A 26,119-nucleotide genomic window follows, 5' to 3' on the forward strand; every position below is an offset into this window, starting at 1 on the left:
CAAAACTAACTAAAAGTAAATTTATATATTTAGGAACTATCGCTGATTTCATTTTCAGCCGTCTATATATATGCTCTCTAGTTCTTACTTTCCCACGCATGGGTTCTCTTGTCCTTCCCCCTTGTTCAATCTACTCTGTGAGTTAATATAAATGATTTCTCTGTCTGTAGCTAGAAAACTCATGTAAACTGTGCCTGAATCCTGAATTTAAACCAGCTGTTACCAAAACTAAACAGAGAGTAACAGCATCTAGTAACATGAAGTGTTTAAATGTCCTGAGTATTTGCTCGGAGGGCCATAATCAAGGCATAATCGATTATGATTAATACTATCATATTTCAGTCAGTACACGGAACAAGGTTTATCCCAGTCAGGACAGGGGTAGGTTAGGGGTGGACTACCTTTGTAATTGTGGAGGAGCTTGCCCGCACACCTTTACATAAACTGATGACTTATGTATGTTCAAAAATGCATCCAGCATATTAGATTAGGATTTGTCCTTTTCCATATCTCCAACTCTCCTCCCAGTACTGTCTACTGGTATTAAATTAACCATGTTGACCAGTGGGAGCTGCTGACCCTTAACAATATTAGCAGGATGCTATTTCAGCAATGATTTAAGCTTTAAATGCTGTTGCTGATAATAAATACAGGAAGTGCAAGCGAAAACGCCACGTGCTCGGAAGCTGGCTGCTGCTGCTCGACTGTTTCACATTTGCTTCTACAAACCGAGCTCAAGTCACCAATTTTTCTGCTTGACACAAAGAGCACTCCAAAGAGGAGCTTATTGATTTAAAGAAGCATAGAATTTACATCTAAACATATCAACCATCATCCAAATCCAATCCTGGGAAAGCACTGATTGAATTTGTCTAAGCCATTTCCTTCTCATATGCATTATGGATTGGGAAAACACCTGTAGACCCAAAGAAAAATGTCACCCATAACATAATGTTAATGATCCTTCCACAGATTAATATGCTCACAAAATGTTTTGCTTACACTGGATGTATTTTATACTTTTTCCATCATCTTCATCATCTTGCCTCAAGCGGAATTAAACGGTGAGTGAGTCTGGGCAAAGTAATTATTTTATACAAAATACCTAAAAGTCATCGAGTGTTCACTATGGCAGACTCCACATGTGGATACATCACACGTGAGTCCAATTTACCTGGACAGAAATCTTTAGAAAACTTCACAGCTCTTCATATTTAATGATCTGAACTATCTGAACTATACATGTTGTGAGGCTGTTTTTGATTACAAATGTTACTGTAGCCATTTGACCCCGTTCCATATTTGTATTTGTGCTTTCAACATATATAAGATTGATGACGCACAATGTGAGATGACCTTTGTGGAATGTTTTGTTTCCCAAAAAGATGTAATTTGTAGCGAAAGTTTAGTAAGAAAGAGTGGAAAGAATGCTCTACGGTGAGAGAGACCATTGTTTCCAGCTGGTATAGCCAGCCACATCCCCATGTCACGTTTCATAACCAGACAGGCTCCATCCTGTAAATCTGTAGCAGAAGGGCCCCTCTGTATGCACCAGCCCATTTCCCCACCACCACCGCCGCCGCCACCAATAAGAAAACCATAATTATCCCTTAGTACGCCAGCCAGCTTACTACCGGCATTACCACTCAGAGAAATCTCAACATCTGCATCTAGCAGAGAGGAGAGCTGTTTACACAGCGAAACAAAACCTACCTACCATGGATATCATGCAGAGCTACTCCAACAGAAATGGGAGACAGCTTCAGATCAACACGGTGATGGTAATTTTCCAGGCTACCATAAAGCTCTGTCTGCTGACAGGGCCATCTGGTGCATGTTTTCTACAATCTACTAATCTACTGTTATAACTAGTCTTGTTTTAACTGTGTTCATAATTTATAATGTGCATTCATACATGAATGCGCTGGTTGTCTTTCACTTTAGCAGCATGCCACTGAGGAGTCTGAACATCCTTTAACTACGAGTGAATAACGAGTAAAACACTACTAAAGCTTTCACATGGGTATAAATGAGTAAACCCACCCTACAGCACTCTTCTGTGTGGCCACAGAGGCAAAGATCACATGCAATTTCCGGGCATTCGGGGAAAATGTACTGGATGACATCTTCTATTATCTCTGGGAAGTACAGACAATGGAGGTCAATCCTGAAATTGGCAGAAATGCAAGGCCTTTAGTTATAATCGAATTCTTGGAGTGCTCTAATAAAAACGACACTCTGCTGGTGTGTGCGCGTATGCATGTGTGAGATGTGCCACACCACACCCTCATCTGTCATCGGTCATGTCTGACCAGGATCCTGAGACAGGGACACCAAAAGATGGAAAAACATCAGAGGCATGTCTTTGGCGATTCGTTAATATTCAATCAAAGAGGAATATAAAAATCTAAAACCATATAGGTTTACTATTATATGTAAAACATTTACATTTATGCAGAGGTTTCAGTGGAACTGCACTATATGCATGTGTGCACGAACATATTTTAGATTCTCAATATTTGCTTGTGAATGTTTGTTTAGTGGGTTGACGTCTTGCTCCACATTGAAAACAAATTGTGGTAAATGGGTCTCAACACAACACAAACAAACAGTGCAATTACATAGTATCTATTACACAATAGTACAAGAAGAAGACGGGTAAATGTTTGCTTCAGTTGAGCTGTACATGCATGCGTTTGTTTTTCTTTGGACACACCCCAGACTGATGTCAATCTTTGTTTTGAAAGAGTCTGTCCCAGGAAAATTTTTTCTATAAACACACTAATCTTTCTTTATTATACTTATCACATTCCTGCAGTGGTGGAGTTTCTGCATCAAAAATGATATACACTACTAACGCATGCACTCACCAGCCACTTCATTAGGTACACTTTTCCAGTACCAGGCTGGAACTCGTTCAGCCTTAATTCTACATGACAGATTCAACAAGGTGCTGGAAACATTCCTCGAAGGTTTTGGTCCGTATTGATATGATGACACAAAGTTTGTCAGCTGCGCATCCAATATGTGAATCTCCACCACATCCTGAAAGTGTACTACTGGATTGAGATCTGGTGAGTGTGGAGGTCATTTGAATACAGTGAACTCATGTTCCAAAAATACATTTGAGATGATTTTGCCTATGTGACGTGGTACATTATCCAGCTGGATATCCAGCAGCCATTAGAAGAGGGGTACACTGTGGTCATAAAGACATAGTGAGCAACAGCTGTTATTAAGCGTGTCAAGAATATATCTCCACACCAATACTCCACCAGCAGCAGCAGCAGCGTGAATCGTTGACACAAGGCACGATGGATTTGTGCTTTCATGTTCTATACACCAAACTGTGACACTACAATATGAATGTTGCAGGAGAAATTGAGACTCATCAGACCAGACAACATTTTTCCAATCTTCTATTATTCAACTTTAGTGCGCCCGTGTGAAATGCATCAGTTTCCTGCTCTTAACTGACATGAGGGGCACCTAGTGTGCTCTTCTGTTGCTGTAGGCAATCTGCCTCAAGGTTTGACATGTAGTGTGTTCAACAATGCAGTTCTTCATACTGTTTGTAATGAGTAGATTTTTAAGTTACCATTTCCTTCCTATTTGCTCAAAGGAGTCTGACCATTCTCCTTTGACCTCTAGCATGAAGAGGGCAGAACTGCTGCTCATTTCCCTTTTTTTGGACCAGTCTCTGTAAATCACCCCAGACATGGTTGTGTGGGAAAATCCCAGTAGATCAGCAGTTTCTGAAATACTCAGACCAGCCTGTCAGTCACCAACAACAATGACACATTCAGAGTCACCTCATCACCTTTCTTTCATGTCTAATGTCTAAATGCACTGAGTTGCTAACATGTGACTGGCTAATCAGACACGTGTTAACATGCAGCTGAACAGGTGTACCTAACAAAGAAACAAACATTTTCTGCACCAGTCCTACAAAAGAAAGAAAAAAAAAAACCCTTAAACTGAGAGTAACAGAGCTGGGTGCTTTCTGTAGTCACAGCATCAGATAGTTAAAATTCCCACACAGGTTTAAGTGGAATCTAAACAAGCAAGTTACCCCTTATACTGGTTGACCTTCTGTTCAGATACAGTGCTGCATTAGTGTGAAATAAGCTTTTAGATCGAGGAGATTAACATTCCCCGAGTCAGTCCATGTGGACACTGGCTTCATCCGCAGTCATATTTAATTGTTATGTTAGCATATATCAAATTTTGAATGTTGTATTCCAACTCATTGCTGCATGTCATCCTCCAACAGCACTGCAAACACACTTGCAAAATAATATGAAAACCATAGCTAGCTAAACAAATATGTACTGTAAGGCCATACCTATCACCTTTAAACTAAAGCAACACACACCCTTCCATGAGAAACTGTTTGATTTTATTTGTTTGTTTGTTTTATTGAAAAGGTCTAGTTCTAGATTGGTTCCACATTAGTCTGTAGTTGTTCTATTCAGACACATAAATCACATTACTGCGAAGTACAAGGAAAGAGCCACAGCTGTGGTGCTATGTACAGTACAGATTTAATGTCTGTCTGAAGGCAAGTTCAAAGGGATAATAACAATGAAGGTGAATGCACATGTGACCTGAAATCTGAAGGTCTAAATCCCACACAAAGCCTGCTGATATAAAAAGAGACTTCTAGACATGCAGTTGTAACTCATATGACTAAAGTTTACACATAGCATAGAGCTCAAACATGTAGCATGCTAGTAGAGCTGCTATTTCTTGTTGGTTGTTTTTGGCAGGAGCTTTGACAGGAAGTACTGTCAGCTGTGAAGCTGGTAGGCAAAGAAATTATAAGGTCAAAATAATGTTCCCCAGACAGGTGCTGATGGATCATTATGAGAAAGATGAAAAACAAACAATGTAACTAAAGCTTGATACACAAATACATAAACATACTTTACCTTGAAGCCAAATCAAGTAAAAGAGTTAAACTGATATCATCTACTGCTCTCGCTATAACCACCAGTACATTTACAGTACAATTTTAAATTACAACTTGGAAGGGGCCAGCTTACACTTGCTTTGTGTGCTGCACTAGAATCGTTTTACAGTTTTGTTTACCATTTTGTAGGTTTTGATATTACAAATAATACCCATTTTTTACAGATCATTCTAGCTAGAAGTACATGAATTAACTAATTATAATCAACTTCTTTCTAGGCTGAAAAAACTCTTGTGGAAACATGTTTCATTGACACTTGTACAGTACTACTGAGATTAACTTAAACCACAAACATGCAGTGCATGCACAACAAACCAAGAATATGTCAGCACAGTGTTTAGAGATGTGTGGAAAAAAATTTCAAAAGCAAGAGGACACCTCTTAGTTAGCAACAATTTCCACCATGGAAAGCTTTACTTGGTATGACAGAGAGCTCCCAATCTTTGACCAAGGTTTCCGAGTAATCAGAACCATCTTAAATTCTGCAAACTGAAAAAGTAGCCTTTTTATCAGAGGCAGCTTATCAGCAGTTTCATACATGTGAAGTGAATAAACTTGTTCCCAGTATCTGTGGTCAACATCAGCCTGCCTGAACTTAGCCACTGTGCTCCGCCTCCTCATGTGTCACTTTTTGAAAATTCGCTTCATTTTCTTTGCAATGGCTGATGCAGGTATTTTCCAAAAGTTCAAAATGTATATTTTTATAAATGCATAATTGAGATGGTAAAAAAAACAAAAAAAAACAAAAAACAAACAAGTAGAGAATAAGAGTCTTACAAAATGCTTTCACCCTGTAGAAAAATTATTTATGCAGTGCTTGTGGGTGGGAGGCCAGGAAGCAAGCACAAACTCGTTATTATTCAAAACATCTGTGTACAGTGGTGGGATTTAGGCGGAGTAGGTGTTAGTGTTATTAACCTCCTAAAAATGGATATTAAAAATGTTTTATTTGGAATATGAAATAGTAGTCATGGCTCTGATCTATGCAGTCACTGCACGAATCTTTGCCGACTTTAAGAACAAATTTTATCTTAAAAATAATCTTAGCAGCTATTTGTAAAATATTTTCCTTTTTTTGTTTTATTTCTACAAATCTGATATAAGAATATAAACAAGGCGTATTAAAACTGCTTCAGGAATTCAACTCATGATTGGAGATTTTATATGACACTTTGCTTACATGCAGGGAGGAGTCGGTCTGTCTGCAAAGGCTTCAACAGCTGCCTGGCTCTGGCCCAAAATTAAGAGGACCAGCGACTGTTGTCAAACACACCCTGTCTCTGGACACTCGCACACAGCACACTAGGCAAACTGATCCCAAGAGCATGGAATAAGCAAAAGTTATGCAAGTGGCCAACAGTCCTATTACACGACTGGTGAGTTGACAGTAGTGGCTTGGTGTTTACATGAAACGCCCATTTAATCAGAATAGCTGTGGGACTTTGGCTACAGTTATGAAATCATTATGCATTTGTCTTCCTCAATGGCCATCTTATCGCTTTAGCGCATGTTTGATGAGCTCCCTGAAGATGGATATTTATCATCTCTTCAGAGTAGTTGTTGCCAGCACTGTGGTGCTCTTATTTCTTCAAGGGTTTACATGAAATACAAATGCTATGCAAGGGATCAATTCACTTTGAAAAGTCCTTTTTTTTAAAGAGGAAAAACACACAACCTGCTGCAATTTACTCCAAGGGTGTCAAACTCACTCACATCAAGGACCAGAAACCTACATACAGTTTAGAGTTGATGAAGTATCACATAGCTTTCTCATGTACAACTGGGTCCACATAAAGCTATTTCTGAATAGTATACCATTTAGTTAAACAAAATAATATTACACTCGAAGCTACACTAAAGGATCAACCTTCTTCACAAAGCTAAAATTTATAACTGGTGGTAATACGGAGCAATCAGTTAAACAAACTATATCCTCGGGTATCCTACAAGCCTGACATTGCCTGCTTCACAAGTGTGAACATGATAACAGTAAAAATAATGAGAGGAATAATATTAATAAAGATTCTGGGCTCCACAGCTCTGCTGGTGTGTGATTTCAAACAATAAAATGACCTAAAAACAGTGTCTTTCTCACGGCAAACAAATACATGGACCTCAGAGAGGAAGTACTCTTGTGAAATGATCTGCTTTATGCATCAACTTTTCCAACCATGCTGATGTGTGTTAGGATATTTGCTAGTGAAGTAAGGATATATGATCACCAGTTTAGTTTGACATGTGTCCTGCACTGGGTGCAGGGCCTCGAGTCTGACATGTGATCAAATTCAAGCAGGCATGCATGCAAGTCAAAGGGCAAGTCTTTCAGCACTTGAATATTGCCTCCAGGTAAATGTACCTTGTGTATTGAGCAATACTCTCCCAACCCACAGAACATGAGTGACAAATTCAGGAAAGGATTAAAGCTGGGGTATTTAGGAAAATCTAAATACCCCAGCAGTGGAAAAGAGGAAAATTTGATTGCTTCTATAGTAGCATGGTAATTATCAATGTTGCATCACCGCATTTGCAAGTTTCTCTTTTCCTCCCACACCATAAGATTGACACGTTATGCAGGAATAATCCTGCCATTACACTTACACAAGGCGCAAGCTTGTGTACTGGCGCAGATCCACAAGCTTTGCTCTATGATTGCTGTATGATTGTGGTTAGGACAGGTCAAACAGATGAGACATTTCCCCATGGAGACAAGTACAATATTATTAACTATTGGAGTAAGCCAAACACTTGTCAAAAGTCTCAGCACCAGACTGATTGAGTGACTCCCTGCTGTACATGTGTGGGACAAATAGCCATGCAGTGGAAAATAATACACGTGTAACGAGCGAAAGAAATGCTGACAGCATGTGCTATAAGTGCTGCATGGCACGGCGCATTCTGCTAAGCCTTCAATTACAGCTGTCCAGCAACAGAGAGGTCAGACAGTGGGAGTGACGCAGAAAGAGCACAGAGGGATCTCATTACCTCAAATGCCTCCTGGGAGCTATGGATGACTGGAGTAAATGAGGGCTGACTAATAGCATCCTTGTCTCTTTGCCGAGTGTCTTCATTAGCACTCTTAAAATGTTTGTTCCTGTATCAGCCTCCCCATATGACTGGCATCCGATTTGTGTTTAGTCTGTGCTCCACTTCATTGTAGGCTTTACATTGGCTCACACTTTCTTTCCAATTCTGAATGGAGGCCTTGTTGTTGGCAGTCTGAAAGTATGCAGCAGGGTTAGAGTTACACATTTTGCAAAAACCTCCCCTTATGTTTTGCCACTGTAAGCCAAGAAATGTGCATAAAAGCACTGCTCATGAACAGCTACACAGTCAGGAATGTCTTCAGGCAGCAGTACCAATTCTCAGGTTTCTGTGGTTGAGTGGGAAGAAGAGTTTTTGGCTGTGTTGGGTGAAAGCAAGGTTACTCCTACTGAGCATCTGTCTGTGCAGGATCTCTCAAAGGAACGGACATGAGTTACTTCAGTTTCACTGCAGTCCCTCCCAAATATGAGTCACAGTCTCACACTGTGCAGCATAAAGACGAGCTCATCCAGGTGTGAAGAACTCACCCTGTTTTGTGCATCACTCCAGTTGCCCAATAAGGACAGCCAACTCCATCTAGAAAGGGCGAGTTTGTATCCATGTTTAAACAGGGGCAATATAAAGTTACTGTTCAACCCAAGAAAGAGTTAACAAATGGATAGTTTCTATAAGTAGCCTGTGGAAAGAAGGAAAACATCCTTCAGTAAGAAGGCTGATTAAATCTGAAGCTAACCTTGAACTAATTTTAGTATTTTTAGGGTTATTAGTTCCACATATTTAATTACTTTTATTTCGTTAAATACTTATTAAGCATGCATCTGGCATATTACAAGAACAACTTCAGCTATTTAATCTGATAAACCTAACTTTTCTTGAGCTACCAGGCAAAATACTGGAAGCTCTGGTTTAAAAATGACTCACTGATCAGTTTAAATTACTACTGATGTAAGAACAAAGGTTTGACTGCTCCTGGGACAGATATGATGTGATCAGCTACAGAATAAAATATGGCAGCTTTTTAAATGGGCTTTTAACTTCTGTGTTAAATAATCTGATGTGCACCTTCCTAGAAAAGAAAAAAAAAAAGTCCCAGCATTTTCTTTGTTTCTACCATGCGCTCTAATTAATGCATAATGCACCATGCACCAGGCATGAATGCTCTTGCATAGGTTACGTCAAAGGACCTACAAAGATTCACCACAGTATAAATTAGTCTTTAGAGTTTTAGGTGTGATGGTTCTTTTGATTATTTTACTTCTTCGGATCATCCAGGGACAGAAAAAAAATATCTATATAGAACAAAACAAACAAAAAACCTCAAGAAGCAACAGTACTATGACAAAAAAGTGAGAATGACTCAAAATAAAACCTCAGTGCACATCTTCATAGTATAGAAGGAACATGTCAGCAGTGCAGCAGTGACAGTTATTAGCTGCCCAAGATGGTGGAATTAGCCAAAGGTCTCTCTGTGGATCCTAACACATGAAGGGTTCCCAGCAAGCCAGCCAGGGGTTAAACATGGAAAAGGAAAGACTGGGACTAGCTGGTTATTTTCTAAAATAAGAGCGACTCCAATGTGCAAAATTAATTTGACTGCAGATGGTATATGTGTATCTTGTACAGAGAAAATGTTTTTTGGTTTTTTTTTTTTTTTTAAATGTAGGAGGTAAAGTCTACGTGTCGGAAACAGTTTGTTTTTACTGCATATGTAGAAAAAGTGCAAATGTATAAACTTACAACTATCACAATCAAGTGACTTAATCAAATCCAGCAAAAAGGCATAATTCTGGTAAAAGTTCAGTGTCTGCTAGCTTTTTACTTCACTTGAACTGACTGAAGAAGCAGCTTTTACAGTCTGCAAGTGAGTTTTATAAACACTATAATTTTCCAGTTTCTTAAAACCATCAAAATACTTGTTCATAGTGATACAAAGGTTAACTAAAAACCTTGTGTTGTGTTGAGAGATGGAACACACACACACACACACACACACACACAGACACACACAGTATTGGTATTTGACACACTCTTGCATCACCCGGGAGTCATGTAAAAGAGGAACACAGTGAGCTTTTTGTTCAGTATGCTGTCAGCTGTCACCAATCATTGCTTTGATCACACTTACCACACAACGCAGAGTAACTGACTGCGGATGTTGCTGCCATGAGTTTTGGATTGCTCTATCACACTAAAACCAATTAAGATATACATAAACATAAGCTGTACAATCACATTTCTACATTGTTCCCATTTTTTCTCTTTATTTCCAAATGTGGATGAAGATCTGCAGAGCTCAAACATCAAACAACTGCAGAGGTTTTGCGTGCTTGGAGAGCTCTCAGATGAAGGCCAGTCATACCCTGCGACATACAGTCGACCGCACACCATTTCACTTCCTTAACAACCGTGACTCATTTCCCTAACAACTGTGCAAGGACAGTTTCGTAAAAAAAAGGAACCTGCAGCCACTGCATAATTAGTCACAGATGGATGCTGTTATGAAAGGAATGACAGATTTTAAGTCTTGTCAAGACAAACAGTAAATCTATTTGGGATAGATAAGCACAGATGCAGATAAGAACCAAGCATTTATTATTCATTTATGGGCACACGGTTCCTGTCATCAAGAGGAGCAGTAATGATCCTTAAAAGGCTCTAAAACTGAAATCCATTCCATGATTACTGACAAATGAGAGCGATGCAGCCACAAATGCATAACACAAATCTTTATTGCTACAACAACTATCAACTAGAAGATAGATCACCAAGCCAGAATAGATGAGCTTACAATGCATTAACAGAACACCAGTCTTTTGACCGTGTGACACCTGAGCCTGAAGCTTTGGGCTGCTCCACTGGACCACTGCCTCACAAATGGCGTTGGCAGTGACCCATGTGACAGCCCCACAAAGGATGAAGTGAGTGTGGCGTATGCGGAAGAAACGACATTTTAAAGATGGTGGCTTTCTTTTTCTACACAACAAAACACAAGCATTCAATTAAACTATATATGTGCGGAGGCTAACAAGAAGGTGCTTTAAATCATAAGGAAAAGATCATGCAATATTAAAGAGAGAATGTAAACAATCAGAAGATAAACTATGGTGCGACGGTGGGGAAGAAGAACTCTGATTCTAAAGAAAGAAGCGTCTGACAGAACTGTATTAAAGAAGAGAGAAAAGGAGGATATCAAATCATAATTTGCCCATTACATGTACAGGGTGTTCCCATCGAGACCTTTGGGGAATCCCCAATTACATGAGGTTTGTGATGCAATCAGATGGTAACTTTATTATTTATGACAGTGATATTACAGTGGGATGTGTCAAAAAAAATAGTAAAAATAATAACTTTGTTTTGTTTAGTTTTTTTTAAACACCCCGAATTTATATAAATTGTAAAAAGTAAAGTATATCACTACTGTTTTATTTGACAAAAATCAATGTATTTTCCTGCTATTTCTAATACTTTGAGAAATGCCTATATTATGCCTGACAATAAAACTCAAATTAACAGAACTGGTTATAAATACTTAAAATACTGGCTAAGACATCCTAATGCATACTCAATTCTGTTCATCAGGCCATTGCGTTTTCAGTGGGAGAACCGTTTCGTCACTCATCCAAGTCATTTCTTCAGTCCTGGCTGACTGCAGGTTTCCTCAACCTTATAGACCGTACATTTGAATAAAACACTTCCAGTCAACTGAGACTGAAGATGTCATTTGGATAAGTCATGAAACGTTTCTTCCAGTGAAAACGCAACGTCCAGATGAACAGAATCAACTTTTTGGGATACTGGCCAAGACCTTTCTTCTCTACCCTGGTGTAAATGTCACTTACTCGTCTGTCATCTTCCTACACTGCAGGCTGGCCTACATAGCTATGCTAATACTGCACGAAAGAAAGCTTTTTTTTGTTGCCCTGCAGCATCAGAAGCAATTACATAGTATTATTCGAAATCCTTTTGGCAAATGAGTTATCTTTCCACTGTGTCACCACTACCACAGTCACAGATTCTCATCAACCACATGGACACCCTCCTTGATTTGTGTATTTGTCTCCTTCTGTCTAGTGCAGTGTAACCAGTGCTACAGGTGGACCAGTGTTTGTTGAAATAAATTACATTATGGCTGTAAACTCCACCCATGCTTTAGAGTAAACCCAAAAGAGAACATAGCCAAGTAACTTTGGCTAAGTCAACAGAACAAGGATGAGGCGCTCCCTTAAGCCAGAGCTGGTGCTTTGCTCCTAAGTCCTGACATGTTGCAGGCAGTTTACGCTTGCTGAGAGTTTGGAAGCAGGTCATTCTCTACAGGCAACTCTATTACAAGTGGCTGCAGGAGCATTGGGATTTCTAAAAGGAACAGAGCCAGATGGATGCAGCAGTTCCGCATTGTACAGATAACTCTTTAGTTGTATTTTTTTTCCCCGTTTCAAATTCTGTTGTTCATATGTTGATAAGCACTGACATATGTGTCAGCCAAAATGATGACTTTACCAACTGAGAACTGATATTTCTAAAGATCCACCCCAGTTCAGTTTTGGTAGATATATTTTTGCCGTCTCTGGGTGGGTAAAGACTGACCAGATGAGAAAAGAAAACAAAAAAAACAGAACCAAAAAAAACAAACAAACAAACAAAAAAAAAAAAACAACGAGTATGCCACCATTGCACAAATAACTCAAAAACTTAAAAAGCTCAAACAGCATACTACTCTATGAAACAATCTGATAACATTTTCTGTTCCATTACCAAAATAGGAAAAATCTTCATTATAGTTCATGATCACCGTTTTGGCTAGTGTTGATATATGCTGTAGTTTTTTTTTAACTTTTGCAGTTTGGGTCTGTATATATCAACATATTATCTGGAAACCAAATATAAAAATACTTGAATAACCCTAGTTGACCAGATAAGGCACAACTATGACGTCTACATAAAGGCATGTGCTTTTCAGTTTACCCGAAACATAATCTTATCTATTCCAATTTAAATTGTGCACCCCAAGACCCATCTGACATTTTTCCAACAGCATTCCCAGCTTTTATCTTAGTCTCTGCACTATTCATTCGATAGGTCATCTACCAGCTCTTCTTCCCAAACAGAGAGCCAATCCTGGCTAATCACTCATTAACCAGCCAAGCACAATGAGCAGCTTGTTGAAGCAGCAAAGTGCCGCAAGCCTCCCTGTGGCATGCAAACACTACATATTTCTGAAAATGTGAATGCACAAACACAAAACAGCACACACCAAGAGCAGCACTGTGTACCAACTAAATAACCACAAGCTTGAGGCTAAAAAGCTCTATAGGAAAAAATATATACACCGAGCAAATTAACTGTAAGAAAAGTAATATTTGCATTATATCCTTGAATATTACATCACTCCCTAAATATCCTTCAAAAATTGGTAAAATTAAAGACTTTCCTTGTCTTAGAGTTATTCACCTGCTGAATTCCTTTTCGGTTCAGTGTCCTGAGTTAGGGCTGCTCAATTAATCGAATTTTAATCTAGATTACGATCTGGGTTTTCAACGATCATTAAAAATGACTGAGCCGATTATTAGCACCTCCCTCGTGCTTTACTCTCGCGCTGCTCCGTGTGGCAAATCGAGCGCACCTCTCTGCGTTTCGAACACGTGTCACAACAATTAAGAGGACCCGAGGGAAGCTCGGAAAGCTAAGCAGAAGTTATTTGGAGAGGAGAGGATAATGGCTGCTGAAGAAAGAATGCCGTTGGTTGAAAAGAGAGGTAAAACGACTTCAGTGGTGTGGAAACCAATGTTCCCTCTAAGCTGCGCACGTGCGCAATTGCGCACTGCTGGCACGGTCTCTGCGCACAGAAAATCTGCGTTGCGCACAAAAAAAATCTAACCTGAATTGAAATTAAAATTAAAACTTTAACAATTCTGTTTTGCAGTGTTAGTCAGTAAGTGACTGGCTGCTCCTGTATGGGATTAGAACGATGCCACCTTATCCCATAGTTCAGCCAATAATGCGATTCACATTCCTATATACGCAGCCAATCAACGTCGTTGACAGGCTATGACAGCGTCCTTATGTGCCGACACCGGTGTTTTAGCTGGCAAAGCGGCGTGGCTGATGTGCAGTGAAGCCACATTAATGACAACGTGTACAACCATTGGAGATGTGAGCAGGACAGACGGAACAATTGACGGAAAAAGTGTGGACTTTATACCAGTTTTTAAATTGTGTTGATAGGCCACGTAAAACCAGAGTTATGATAAAGATATATGCAATGTTTGGTTTTCTTCCTGAATACTATCGTTATTTATATTTACTGCGGGAAGAAACGGTAAAAACGGCGTTTTATAAGGAAAACGCTCGAAAGCACTCTCCGCCTGTGAGCAAAAACAAAACCAAAAACCCCACCCTTTCCTATTGGTGAAAAAAAGTACCGTGTCGACCAATCAAAAAAATGATATGGCAACGTGGCATCTAGTTGTTAAGAAACGGGGAAGTTTTAGGAGTGACGGAGGTGTTCTGAGATGTGAGAGATTTGAGACGTTTAGCGCAAATCTTGTGTAGTTAGTGTGTAGTGTAGTCAATAGTTTTGTTGGTGTGTCAGAACAATGAGGCGGCTGCTGAATGTTACAGGTGTTACAGGAGTGATACATCTCCTGTTGTCAGGCCTGCAGGTATCAGGCTGTTGTTCTCCTTTATCTCATAGTGGACAGAAATTATTTTTTCGAGTGGCACAAATAATTTGTGTGGCATCAGATTTGATGCAGAACAGCTGATTGTTCTGTAAATAGTTTGAAATGTTTATTTAAAAACGCCTTGGCTGCATTAAAAAAAAAAAAATAGCTGCTAAAACCTTTGTTGTTTGCCAAACTGAGTTACTTTTTTGAAGTAGTAACTATATAATTAATTGCCCAACATTGGTCATTATATACTGTATTTGGCAGACAGAGAGTTACAGGACTCTCTCCCAGACCACAGACTCATAATACAAGTCAGAGCTTTATGAAAAAAAAAGAAAAGAAAGAAAGTTGTGTTTTCAAAATTGGAGTTAAAGTTATTTTTACTTCCAATAGTGTTAACATACTACACAGGTCATGAACAAGATTTTTTTAAATTTTCATTGTAAGTGGGCTAAAGCAGTTAATTAAAAGTAGTCTAACATAAATGTAAATGCTGTAATTTGATTATTTTAATAAACCATGTAACTTGGATGGATTAGATGCTGGCGTGACCACAGTGCACACGTCTGATGTCACTCACAGTGGTCCAAGGAACGCTCAGGGAGTTTGTGTGTTCGCTCAGACACATGAAAAATTAGAGGGAACATTGGTGGAAACATTATGGGTTCATGGAGTCAGACGTGGATCAAATATTGTGCAGTATTTTGAAGTTCACTAAACATAGATGTTTACATTTTCATTTATTTTTATATTGCAAACATTTGCACTGTAATCAGTATTTGCACACTATTTTATATTATTTTTGACAATCTTTAAAGCCATTATTCAATACATTGTTATTGTTAAATAAATATCGTCAAATAATCGAGATCTCAATTTCAGTGAAAATAATCGTGATTATCATTTTTGCCATAATCGAGCAGCCCTATCCTGAGTTACTAATGTCTTTCACAGGCAAGTTTTCATTTCTAAAATGAGTTCTGCAAACTCTGTGTCTCAATGGCACTTCTCCAGATGAGGTGCTCTTATAAGCATTACATAATGTCCTTGAACCACAGCAAGCACAATACTCTGAAAATGAAATTGGGAGGGAAAAAAAAAAGTAAGAGAGAAAGAGCAGGACACCCACACATCTGCACCATCCAAACTCAAACGAGCATTCAGAGGAGGCAGGCATCGCCTCATGCCAGCTGCAGGGCATTTCAATGTTCAATACGGCTTTCGATCAAGAAGTAAGAGACAAAAAGGTCATCTCGTATGTATCTATGGGACACGAAAACATTTTACAGCCAACAAATCTCTTGCCAGTACATCACAGGCGCATTAGACAAGATTCATAAATCTGAATATAGTATCGATTGGCTCTTTTTGGCAAGAAACAAATGTTTTGCTTTGACTGTGTACATACATCAAAATGTATCTTATCACCCAACTGCTGAAGGCAGATTAGAATGAGTGTTGACACAAAAGCGCTGTGGGTGAGGAGGGTGTCCAGGAAATGGAACAATTTAACAAATGGGGTGAAGAGGCATTTCTCTAATGGCACTCCAAAGCATCCCATCTCAGCAGCACTGATCCTCTCCAAACAGCAAAACTAAGAGGGCATGGCCTTTTATGGCCCCTAGAGAGCTTTCCTGGCAAGATACATTAGTAGTCTGAACAAGTGTGATTGAAACTGGACACTAGAGGATGACAAGAGAGCAAACAGTAACGGTAGTTATTGTCCTACCATTTATTTCCCTAAAAACCTACTTCAAAAGTTGAAAAACAGCCCCAAAAAACCCCCCAACAGCAATACCTAAAGGGGTTTCTCCATAACCTTAGAAAGAAAACACTCTCATGCAGTCGTCGTTTTGTTGCTTGTATTTGGGCACAGAATTCACAGTATTGGACCACTCCCCTTAATCTTTGAATTAAAGTGTTTTCAGTCCCCTACAACTGTATAAAAATCACACACATTGTCACACAGTCTGCCTTTACACACATTTGTGAAAGCAAAGAGCTCACTGAATTTGGCACTTTAATAAGATTCCAACACTGCAACAAGTCAGTCTATGAAATTCCTTCCCTCCTAAATATTCCATGATCAGTTGTAAGTGGCAATATTGCAAAGTGGAAGCATTTAGGAACTACAGCAGCTCAGCCACAAAGCGGCAGACCATGGAAAGTTTCATAGCGGGTTGTCAAGTGCTGAAGTGCATAGTGCGCAAAACAGCTGGGAGACTAGCATAAATACTTCATGAGATCAGTATCCCTGATCCCCCGATCTGATAGTTGACTCAAAAAGCCAGATCTGACATTGGTGACAAGTAGACGCTCTATGGGCAAATCCATTCATTTTAGTTATAGGTTGTGTTGCGGACACCACAGATCAACAGCAGTGCACAAGCTGCAGGAGAGCCAAAACAGGTTGGAAGAAGCAACAGTTGGCAGCAATTTCATCCCTGTGGTGTCAACAGTTTTTCTTTTGTATGTTTGCAGAAATCTTTATACTGTAAACTGTGGTCAAGTGAGTTGAGTGATGGTGCATTCCCTCTATTATTAGGTTTGGTTTAAAACTTGCTGTAACTTGCAGTAAAGCTTTTACTGCATTTCATTATTAGGGAAGCAGCGTTTAAGTGAAGCCTGATCATAGTCAGGCTGATCAAGTTAGTCTGGATCAAGTGGAACCTATCCCAGTTTACTTTGGGTGAGAGGCAGGGACTTCCTGAACAGGTGTGGAAGTTAATTAGCACTAAAAAAAATATCATTTTGAGAAATACATATATTGTTATACATAGATCTCTCTCTCTCTCTCTCTCTCTCTCTCTCTCTCTCTCTCTCTATATATATATATATATATATATATATATATATATATATATATATATATATATATATATATATATATATATATATATATATATATATATATATATATATATATATATATATATATATATATATATATATATATATATATATATATATATATATATATATATATATATATATATATATATATATATATATATATATATATATATATATATATATATTGTTTTGCCAACCATAAGTCACAATTGCAAATTAATGACATACTTATTTTCTCAATTTTGAGTCATTTTCTCAGAATGTTTAGTTAGTAAGTCATAACTTGGATATATGCAACTCAAACTTTGTAATCATAAACCAAGAGTTTGACGTATCGATAGCAAATTATGTTTTCATTTTTCAGTGTTTGAAACAAGCTTCCACAGACAGGTCACCGGCCCATCACAGGGTAAAACAAGATAAGTTAAAAAAAATAAGTGGCACTTGTAGAAAGAAACGTTTTAAGGTAGATCATAATAAATCTCACTATATAAGAATCTTTGAAATAAATCTTGGGCATCTTATCATGTGCATTAACAGAACAGATTTTTTCAGGATTAATAGTTAGTTCATTTTGATAGAGGGCAAGTTCTGTCATGCATACCACATTTTTGTGGTGACAGCCATGAAATGGACACCAAGGGCAAGGAATGGAAACAGAGTGGGATTAGAAACAAGTGGGTGTAATAATGATGACTAAAAAGCAAAGACAACCATATTAGGATTTCTCGTCCTTTTGCTCTTCGAACAGCCAGCTGTTGCTCTAGCTACACTTAAGTGGTAAAGTCATAGTTTGTCTAAAAAGTATGCCGATTTCAATGGTCATAGAGACGAAAAACTGCAATCACATCTAGTAATAACTGATGAAATCAAATGTGGACGTTGCCCTGAAATAATATTTTGAAAAAAAAAAAAAAAGATTCAACCCAGAAGTTGTACTTTTACCACCATTTCTCAGGCCAAGTTAAATTCAGGGTCCTTTGTGTGCCACGTCTCTCTCTTATAATGTACGCAGTGAAGTCTGAAGAAGTCTCTTAAGTGACAAACCTGCCCTGGATATTTCTTCCTGAAAATACATGGCTCCAAATATCACGGGCTCCTTCTTTTAACTTGAGTATGTGGAAAGCCACAGGTCATCTGGTTTTGTGCTTCACAGGTCGTCTTAACATTTCTTTCCCTAAGTGATTATGAAGATTTCTTTTACTTAACCTTAATAGCACTGATTTAAAACCGTGACTGTATGTCTGCGTGAATTGAAAGTTCCTGTAATGACCCTGTTTACCATCTTCAAGTAATTTTTCGAACCACAAATTATTATTTCTGCTTCACACTATGATGAAATTCAAAACACACACAGTAGCACTCTACTAGCCTACCATGAAATGTAATTCAGAGAAGCCACAGATCAAAATTTAGTGCAATTAAAAAGGCAACTCAACATTTGCCAAACATACGAAAGATTTAATTTCCTTTTTTGTGTCCAAACTGACAGAAAATTAGAAAAAGTGACATGTAAACATGCCTCTAATGTACCCCGAATGTCACACCGTCAGACTACATTTTACAAAGAGCTTGGAAGAATTCTGAAATATTTTTGACCACTTTGACAGCAACTACTTTCTACAAACATGCCGCATAAACAGAGCTCAAAATCCTTGACTGTCAGTTGTTTTCTATCTTGAGCTGTTCTTGATGCCCAGGAATATTTCTATTAATTTTAATTACACTCCTCTGCCTTCCACCACTACTGTGTGCCAACTTGAAACAAAATGAGTTCCTACTAAGCAAGCAATGCAGAAGTCCCCCAAAACGTGTTCCTTAAATTGTCATATCAGGTTGGCTCCAAAGAAAAGTCAAGGATTAGTTATAGTTTGCATGATTATGGAGCTTAGTACTTAGTACAGTATGCAGTATCATTCTGAATCTAAACTTTAGTAGATTGAAAGACAAGACTGCAAACTGTCACGGGAGTTGGGTAATAAAAGTAAGTATTAACGCAATGTTCTGTCAGCCATGGTTCTGGTGACATCAATGACAACAGCATTTGAACCTTGAGTGACTTTAGAGACTCATCATTTTCATCCTATAGTTTCACAACATCTTGTGGGGGAAAGATTCTGGGAGAAACGGATGCAGAGACATCGCCCGAACCAGACGTCATCTTCGCCCTACTCTCCACGGACTCATGTTTTTTTAAGACCAGTGAATGCAAGATGAGGTTAGGTTGACTTTAAATAGATGGAACAAGTGCAAGCAGTGTGAAAACAATCCAGAGAGCTTGGTGGTTCCGGCGCTCGACAGTAAGTGGCCTGATTCACTGACCGATGTTTTTGCTCTGTTTTTATAGCTGTTTACATCCATGCTTTAAACACTGAGCTGTCACGTGTCATCGAAAGCTTATTATCAAGGCACCGTGTCAGAAGTAAAGTTGAAATGATGTTTAAAGCTAAGATCAGACCACAGGGTACCCTTCTGTAGCACTGATTTTTGTTAAATTAAAAAAAAAAATAGCTGTCTCTATTATTATGCAAGAAATAAAATCACAAGAGAGGATAAAGCAAACGAGCATTTAGAGCATGCATGATGAAGACTGTGCCGAAAAAGGATTAGTTGTGATCCCTGGGTGAAAGCACTAGAGTCGAGAGTTAATGAGTCCGATTAGTCCCCACTGTGTGTTCGAGGATTAGCACACTGTCCACCTAGAGGAACCCTTCTCCTTTCGAGCCTGAAGGGGAGAGACAGAGCAGAGCGAGAGAGCCTGCTCCGAAGCAGATGAGAGAAAGAGAGATTGAAAAATGAGAGACGAAGAGAGAAAAGACAGGAAAGAGGGGAGAAATTGGAGAAATTATCAGTGCTGTAAGTGGCTAGAAGCATTTTAAGAACATGATGAGGTCTAATAACAACAGAAAATGCCTATTAGTAAGAAACACTGCCTGCGTGTGTATGTGTGTGTGTGTGTGTGTTTAATGAGGACAAATCTGGATGGAATTTCTCTACTGAGACTGATAGGAAGGAAGTACTCAACAGTAAAGAGGGAAAATAGCTTTATCCTGACACACAACCCCATCTCAATACACTCAAAGAGATCAGACATGTACTTTAAAATCATTATTCAAAATGATGCTTCCTGAGATTTGGTGAGGGTTTTAATGTATTAGTATTTAAAAACTTTAAATATGTTCTTGTGCTATTCTGTGCTGCCAGCACCCACTCTTGGTGGAAAAAAAACAGTGCTTTTTTTAATAAACACTATAGCCAAAAAGAAATAAGCATGCTGCCAAGCAAGAACGATACTGAAAGTAGCACAAAGAGACAGCTTGTGTTCCTCTCAGCTTGGCAGATGGTGTCAACTCTAGTTCTTAAGAAAAACCTGTGAGAAGTCACATTGCGCATCCGGTGAAGGTTCTCCACATTTCCTGTCAAGGTCATTATCTTTGTCAAGCACAAACCAAGAGTATATGTTGCACATAGCTGTTAGCTCATTTATATATATGCGTGCGTTTAGGTAAGCCACGCACAACTCAGCAAGATTCTCTTCGGCACTGATGATAAAAAAACAAACCACTAATGGGTTTGTTTTGTGTACCCGTTTCAAAACTTGGGAGGGGTCAAATTAAACAGGGCACACTCATCTTTCATTTGCTTAGAAGAGAAAGGCACCATTTACACTGCAAATGCCCATTTACATTGTGCATTTAACATAAGTTTATATGCCTATATTGAGTTACCTGTACTTTTTCCTTCACAAACTGAGGCATGTAGGTGTCCATACTTCTGCAGAACACTTATGCAATTTAATTTGGTGGTTTCCAATGTTTGCATGGCAAAAAAAAAACAAACAGGTCATCTGACTGAAGTTATATTTACACCAAAGGTGAAGTGAAACTCACACAAATATAGTCAGAGAAGTGTTTTTGGAAACCAACACAGAAGGGTTATAATGGATAGCTGGAATGAAGTTACAGTAACATATTTTACCAAGCCCTAAAATTACTCTTCTCCCCAAGCCCTCTGCTTTATTACTCTGTCCATATAGGCCGTCATTCAGCTCAAATGGCAAAAACAAGATTCTGTAGCTGTTGTTGATGTCTGGAGTAGGGCTATGCCATATCATATTGTCTGCAATTAAACACTATTAATAAATGTCAAATCGAAATATAACTGCTACCATGAAACCACGTGTTTACATTCCCTAGTGTGCTCAACAATGAGACAAGCCTGGGCAAGTTTGAAGGCAAGAGCCGTGCGTCAGCCTCTGAGGACGATTTAGCAAAACTTGAGCTACTTCAACAACTTCCAACAAAACAAAATACTTTACATAATATACAGGAAAACTGTTCCCACTAAAGCTTGAACACAGCTGGTGATGTCCGAAACAAATATAAACAAATGACTCCACCAGGTGTCGCTGGCTGCTCTCCATTATGACAGGAAGAGCAAAGGTGGATAGAAATTAGGGATGTGGTTACATGGTGGAAAAGCTAGCTTGGCCCAGGTGGTTAAAAAACTCGATCCTAAATATAACATTTCAGGTAGAAAATATTTTTCCGTTATACTGTTTGATAACAATGTTGAAGCTTGCTGCTGCTCTCTGTAAGCTACAAGGATCAATGAAAAGATATTGTCAGGAATATCATTATCGCAAATTTTCTTGAAATATTGTGATATCATTTTGAGGCTATACTGCCCACCCTTTGTGTGGACAGCAGACAGACTCAGGTATCCGCTAACCAGGGTTGTCATGATACTCGAATTTCAAAACTCGATACTGAGGAAAATACTTGATACCCGATACCATCTTTGATATCCATGGGGACATAGTGTGTTTTGGATACATAACTGTGTTTTCCTGTCAAATGGACACTGTCTGGTGACATTTGCTGCCTACCTTCTATATTAATGTTATAGCTTTATTACTCAACCATAGCTGGAAGCCACTACCTTACTGATAACAGACAGACAGTGTGGCTATCGGATAATTGCTAACAGTGGAGTTAGTATTTGGCCATAGCTTAATGAGATAAACACCAAACCAAAGGATGCAAATTACAAACATGAATAAATTTGATTATGTTAGCCTACAAAATGACCTGATTAATTTTACTCCAATGCATTAACATTTGATGCATGACAGTGCAGACTATTTTTCATGTTATGTATTCATAATGGTTTTACAACAAACCCCACTGATGAAGACATGCTAGCACTGAAACCACACACTGGAAACTGCTTTCTTATACTAGCTACATGGTCAGCTGAGGCTCCACGCGAGAGGAGGAAGAAACACAAAACAACTGAACTACCAGTTATTAAGAGGCTCATCACAAAGCAGACCCTGGTGTCATTCCCCACAATCTGTTTTGTTTTAGTTTGGGATTTTTTGTGCGCACTCACAGTTAAACCCTGTCTGGTTGCATCAAACTGTAAAATCAATCTGCAAAATTACAACACAGTTTTCATTGTGTCAAAATTACATACATCATACCACTGCAAAGGATAACTGCACACCAGTGGCCAATGCTAATGTATAGGTTACGATTTAGATTACAGCTTTTCTGTGAACGGGTTAGGGTTATTTAGGGAATTGCAGTAACGCATTCACCTGCTGAGCCATGACCAAGAATTTAACACCACTGCCATTGCATAGACTAACCCCCTCATTACATTAAAACACATGAGCTCCATACGTCAAAACAATGCCCCTTGATTTCTTTTGCTCACAGATATTTTACACTGACCATTATACATGTTAATCTCACCATTTTAGGCTTAAATGTTTTTCACTGCCTAGATTAAATTAAAACAAAGTGATGTCATTAAAAATAACAGCAAGTGGTCAATCCATAAGCCGCCGGTACTTATGAGAATTGGAAAAGGGATCAGATTAGTAATCAAGCAAATGATACACAGCCGCCCCACAGAAGCTGTCTCTTATCCCGATGGAGTCAGTAACAGTGAGTAGGCTCAAACAAGCAGAAACATGAGAATTTGCCTATCCATGTACCCAGAATATTGCCCCTTGTTAATTGCCCCTCGGAGATAAATAAAGTCTTCTGATTCTGATTGATATGATGCCAGGAATGCATACGCCATTCGGTCCTTGGGTTTACACATTTATACACGCCATCACAGCGTAAACAAAAAAAAAGCTTTAAAGCCAAGCAAAGAGTTTATCAGCAGAACAGCTTTCATACCTTGTAGAGAAGAAACACAAAGCCAATTGGTGTTTTCAGAAGTCACTTGTACAGCTACACAATCTCTTCCTGGCTCTTAGGAGAAGTATTATGGCCTTCATCCACAGATTAAACTACCTGACGATGCCAAGACATGACTTCACTGCAGCTTCACTTTACGGAAAGTAATAGCTGAGGAAGTGCAACATTAAATACTCAGATGTGATGGAGTTTACATATCATTTCTCAAACTACTTGCAATAAATTATCACAAAGACTGATTTCAAGTAAAGCCACATATTGCGAGTTGTGTATGTAAGCTGTTCAGCTGATGTCTAATCTTCTATTCAGACCAAAGCAAGCGAGTGGACTGTGTGTACATAAACAGATTTCCCTGAAAATCCATACATCAGCTAACCATTATAATCCCTTAAAACTATGTCCTGTATGTTCTGCCTTCAGAGATCACATCACCTGTGCTGTAACATTACATTCAGGCAAAATTATGCACACTGCTGGCTCAATAAATACATGGGCTGACAATGTGCGGTTGCTTTCTATTTAGGAAACAGACTGAACTTCACAACAACAAAAATAGCTATTAATATGTCTAACTTTAAGATGATGATAAAACTACCTCACACTCACTGTGATGCACCCAAATAATACACGGACCATTTCCTCCAAAATAAAGAAGCCCCAGTGAAAACAGTTGTCAGTGAGATATGGGAATCAACGTTTTTCTGTATTGTGAACATATTATTAAAATTAATTTAAGGTCATTTTAAATCCACTTAAATGAAATCTGATCTCATAGATTGATAAAAAAAAAAAAAAAAAATGGACGAACGCTGTGTGAGAAGTTAACTAACCATCCGATTTTAATAATATTTTATTTTGATTTCATTAAAAATGACTCATGCTGCCTTCTCTGGGATCTCGCAGCACAGCTCCACAGCTCTGTTGTTTTAATGACCACTAATTAAAAAGTGCAGATAACGTCATTTAATATTAGATCATTTTAAACTGATTTGTAAATCAGTCAAATTCAATTTCGATTTTAAACTCAAACAGTAAAGCGCTTTCTGAAGCACGCACTGTGTTGTGCTCCAGTTACTAAAGGACTAAACCCAGTTTCACTCTGAAATGAGTATACAGGCACTGACAGGGGCACTATTCGTGGTAGAAACGGTGAGCATATGTTGTAGGAAGAGATTTGAAGAGATAAAACTATTTTAAATCAGCAACATCCAGCCTGCCAAAAAGCAACTTACTTATTAAAAACAAATATTACCTTCCCTAAAATGCACTTGTTGGTTTGAAGAACACCAGAGCACGGAGAAAAGACATCACAGGATCACTGGTAGAGTTTAATCCATGCCAAAGTACATAAACTGGTTACATTTGGATGGGTGCGCTCAATAAATGAGTGAGAAACACTACCAGTCATTACCCGGTGACATACGAGGAGATACACATTTGACACAAACGCATGGCAGACCGAAAGCCCGTTTAGAAGAAGGGGGATAAATCCACTTTCTGATTTCTCACAGTTTCAGCCAATTTCTCCACCTACAACTCGAACAAACTCCCACTAAATATGTGAAAAAGAGGATTTCAATATTAACATTTGAAGCTCTAAATCTCAAAAGCAGCTCGCTTAGAGCGAGCCAGGAGTGAGTAGCTTCATTTCCGAAACAAACCAATTCAACTTCTTGCAGTCTGGATGGCAAGAGCAGGCAGGTAAAAACGCGTCAAGGAAAATCGAGGCGGAGATCAAGAAAAGTGTCATTTTATTTAACTTAGACTTCGGCAAATTTACACATGTATATAAACCTTGACTTAAATGAAAAGGTGTTGCCAGAGATGGAAAGTTTTCCGCTGAGACATCCTTGTGTTAACCGTTTTTTTTTTTTCCGTGCAACCAGTTACCCTTCTCTTTGAGCATGCAGGTGTTAATGTGTCAGGAAGAGTCGTTTTTGTTTTGTTTTTTAAATCAAACAAGAGTTTAGCATCTTACCTGAGAGACTTAAAGGTCTTCCGGGAAATAAATCGTACATAAACGAACCGGTAAGTGCACATTGAGTGCGTGGTCCCCGTGCGCCTCTTCTCTACTCTTCAATTGCCCGTGCGCGCGTTGCACCAAGCGAGAACGCCCCTCCTCCATCACTGTCACACACCAGGGGCGTTAACCAAGCTTTTTTTCAACATTGGGCAAAGATGGGAGCCCCAAAAAAGGCAGAGGGGGGGACCACAGACCCGGTTAAATACAGTATAGAAAGCATTGGCTACTATTTTCAGGCTCAGGCAGGAGAAACCTATGAACTAAGATAGATGTATTGTGTGAAGAGTAGTTTTGCACAAGAGTTTAAAACTATTTTTGCTTACGGTGGCTTCAATTATCTTTGACA

At 38.7% G+C, this 26,119-nt stretch overlaps 1 protein-coding gene across 2 annotated transcripts in view; it reads right to left on the minus strand.

Moving 5' to 3' along the window:
• adcy7 (adenylate cyclase 7) overlaps positions 1-25,901 on the minus strand; it is a 64,742-nt gene extending 38,841 nt beyond the window's left edge. For both annotated transcript variants that reach the window (XM_031746510.2, XM_031746509.2), the window contains exon 1: positions 25,729-25,901. The gene's annotated coding sequence lies outside the window, so the exon portion shown is untranslated. The remainder of the gene's footprint in view (positions 1-25,728) is intronic.
• Between the last annotated feature and the right edge of the window lie 218 nt (positions 25,902-26,119).

Source organism: Oreochromis aureus, linkage group 1 (assembly GCF_013358895.1).
Source record: "Oreochromis aureus strain Israel breed Guangdong linkage group 1, ZZ_aureus, whole genome shotgun sequence".
Lineage (NCBI taxonomy): Eukaryota > Metazoa > Chordata > Actinopteri > Cichliformes > Cichlidae > Oreochromis > Oreochromis aureus.